The sequence below is a fragment of the Berghia stephanieae genome, chromosome 15, assembly GCF_034508935.2.
Source record: "Berghia stephanieae isolate SIO BIC M18660-M18661 chromosome 15, UCSD_Bste_1.3, whole genome shotgun sequence".
Lineage (NCBI taxonomy): Eukaryota > Metazoa > Mollusca > Gastropoda > Nudibranchia > Aeolidiidae > Berghia > Berghia stephanieae.
This window is the reverse complement of record NC_088374.1, coordinates 7,606,156-7,610,094: the sequence shown is the minus strand read 5'-3', so window position 1 is coordinate 7,610,094 and position 3,939 is coordinate 7,606,156.

The window sequence follows — 3,939 nt, the reverse complement described above, 5'->3', positions numbered from 1 at the left end:
TTATTCTAATGACATTCTTTTAGTCTATGGGACTGACACGGCATTGGACAAGCAAGGAGCACATTCATAATTTATGTGTAAAAAGTACACATTATAAAGCACATTGAACACACACTCATTAGCTTCTTTGTATTTTCTCATTGCCAAGACGCTAATAATAAATAAATCAACCTTGAAACTGGTTGCACTTGCATGTTTGATATCGACAGAGTAGAATATAACAACAAACTCCAAAACGCAGGAGAGACTTTCAAATCTCATGCACGAGCCATTCACCCTCAGGGATGGTCCTATTGCCTCTGAATTGGACAGAATACCGCATTACACAACAGGCTTACCACAGCAGATCATTCATTGTTGTCGTTGTGTACGCTGTGTATAGTGAACCAAAAGGTTTTCAGAACTCAAAATATATTTAGCCTGTTGGAATGCTTTGTCTTGAGCTTTGCTCCAGTGCCAGGATTTACTCTTTTGCAAAAGCGTGTACAAGGGGGACAAAATCTGAGCTAAGTTAACAATGAATTTCGAGTAGTAATTGATAAGAAGTAAATATGCTTTAAGTTGTACGTTTTGAGGTTTTGGTGCCTTTTTCACAGCTCTGATTTTCTCCAACTGTGGCTTCAATCCTTCTTTACATAATTTGAAACCCAAGAAATTGATTTCTTTCTTCATAAATTAACATTTCTGATAATTAATTCACAATCCCTTTTGTTTAACCAAATTCAAAACAGTATTCAATGTTTGCAAATGTTCATCATCATTTGTGCCTGTAACATAAATGTTATCAAAGTAAACACATACATTTGGGATATTCATAAACAAAGAGTCCATAACTGCCTGGAAAATTCCAGGACTATAAGAAATACCAAAACAAAGTCTATTGTACTGGTAAAGTCCTCTGTGTGTGTTTATCGTGGTTAGCGGTCTAGATTCAGGGTCTAACTCCAATTGCATATACGCATGCGACAAGTCAATTTCCGAATATGTGTCACCATTTGTAAGTTTTTGTGCCAAATCCTCAATACTAGGAATTGGGTGCCTGTTTAGTTCTATTTGCTGATTTATCGTAACCTTATAATTACCACAAATTCTTACAGTATTATCTTTCTTTAAAACAGGTACAATGGGCAATGCCCATTCTGAACTTTCAACTTTTGAAATAATACCACATTTTTCCAGTCTCGTTAACTCATTGTCTATCTTTTCCCTCATGGCAAAAGGAGGAACTCGAGCCTTACAGTATTTTGGTGTACTGCGATCCGATAAATGGATTTTCACGTACCTGTCATTCAACAGCCCCGAATCGCCAAACACATCCTGGTTTTCACGAATAACACTGTCTAATGTTTGAGGCTTCGTATTGAAAACATTAAAAATAGATGACCAATCTAGCGTAATGTACTCAAGCCAATTTCTTCCAAGAAGAGGTGGGCCATCTCCTTCAACCACAATTATGGGCAAACTGTAGAATCGATCCTGGTAGTTGACGCGAACCATAACTCTCCTGTGCCGTTAACTGATTGCCCTGTGTACGTACTCAAGCGCTTATTCGAATTTTTGAGTGGTAAACCAACATTTTTCTCGAAATCAGCTTTTGTCATTATCGATAACGAAGCTCTTGAAATTTAACCGAAACGTCCTCCACCTTCAAGTTTACATAAACCGGTTTGCTGTTTGTTTTGTCTCGAGACGAATACAGCTGAAACAAGTAGTCATCTGTTGATGAAGATTGCTCATCTAGGTCCCGATTTTGCGACACGTAGTGGTTCTTGTGATTACGAACTGTGCTCTTATTCGAGAAACATGCAGAAGCTATATGACCGACACGGTTACATTTGTAACAAGTAGCGTTCTTGAATTTGCACCTCGTAGGTGAATGCGGACCCGAACAACGATGACACTTGTTGTTTGCAGATGACCCAGATGACTATTTCTGGTGCCAAGAATGTACATTAGGTGTATTTTGGTGCGAAGGCAATGCTTTGAACGAGTCTCGATTTGACGATGATGCACTTCTGTGTGATGACGGACTATTAAAATTTCGGTGATTTGTTGACTTAGATCCGGGGATGTATATTGATTGTGGATGAAATTTACATCAAAGCCTCTTTGTCGTATCGTGGTGGTGAAGTCTTTGGTTATGCTCAAGATTATCCTGACAGAACAGCTACAACAATGCTTGGTATTATGGTGAAATGGTTTTTTGGTTCAAAATCTTTCCTTGCCAGACTTGTTCCGTGTCATTCATTAACTTCTGAATTTCAATTTCAACAGGTTGCTGAAGTCATTACAACTGTGGAGGAATGTGGAGGAAATGTTGTCGCCATTGTATGTGATAATAATAGAGTAAATCAGTCTTTTTTTCAGAAATTTGACAGAGATGATGAGCAAAAGCCTTGGATTGCTAAATCCCCAGTATCAACTAATCACAAACCTCTTTTTTTGATTTATGATCCAGTTCACCTGTTAAAGAACATACGTAATAATTGGATTTCAGAAAGAACTGGTATCATTGCTTTTTCACCTTTAGATAGTCCTGACCCCACAGACAAGAAGATGGCTAAATGGTCTGATTTGATCGCACTATATGATTATGAAACATCTGAATTTTCATTGCGCATGTCTAAATTAAATAATGTTTGTCTTAGGCCTTCTAACATCGAAAAGCAGAAAGTTTCTCTTGTTCTTGATGTCTTTTCAGAAAAAAACAAGTGCAGCCCTCAAGTCTTCATCAGCTTCGACACAGTCATGGAAAGATACGGCTATATTCATTGATAATGTGATATGCTTATGGAAAGTTTTCAATACAAAAGATCCTCTCCGACAGACTCGACTTCGAGATCCTGATATGGCAGTAATCAGGGATGAGGAGCATCACCAGCTGGATATTCTAAACTCATGGGCAGATATCGCATTACATCTTACTCCACTTTCTAATCCTCGTATGCATTCTCTTACAGCAGATACAGCCAAAGCTCTCTTCTGGACCTGCAGGTGCTTTATTGATTTTCTCTTGTCCTCAGATAACAGTCTCCATCATGATTATGTCGCTCTTGGTTTTTTTCAACAGGATGATATTGAAAGCCATTTTGGTCACTTACGCAGATCAGCAGGGTGTAACTATTAGATTTCAGTAGAGAATGCCTCACATACCAATACCATTGGTCGTGCCAAGCTCATGCTGGAGAGCATGACAACAGATGTTGATTACAGTGGAGCACGGCATGCTTGTAATTTATGTGACCTTCCATTTTCTGACAATGATATTTTGCTTTTAGATTCACTTCCAGACTTTCCTAGTAAACTGTCAACTGATGAGACAATGCCTCTTTTTTATATTGCAGGTTATATTGCATCAAAACACCCGGATCTCCAAGGTAACATGTCATCGTTTCCCACTGAGACTACTTCTTTTACAGCAACGCTTTCTCGTGGTGGTTTGAGCTGTCCTTCAGAAGGACTTTTTCAATTGTTCTCTTGTCTTTTGGATTTTTCAGACAGACAGTGGAGCTATCATGTAGGCGTAGATATCTCAATTTATTCAAAGAATTTCCTCGTTTTTTCAGATTGGACTGTTCCATACCAGACGCTGCAATTTCAAGACTTTAATATTTTGCTAAAGAATTATTGCAGGGAAAATGTGGAGGAAAGAAATGTTGAGCGGAGTGCAAGGAAGATAAGAAAGCTGACATCAACATAAGACATCATTATCAAGCATCCTTTCCCCCCCCCCCCATGCCCCAATGTTAAATTTTTATGTCCATGAATGTGAATATTAATTCTCGAATTTCAGAGGCACTCTCAAATAATTTTCTTCTTATATCCTCAGAATTGCCAATATTACTTACAGCATGTATTTCTATGTATTTATTTATTAAAAAAACAAAACAAAGAAAAACAGACAAAAAAAAACAAAAAAAACAAAAAAAAAACCTTAAT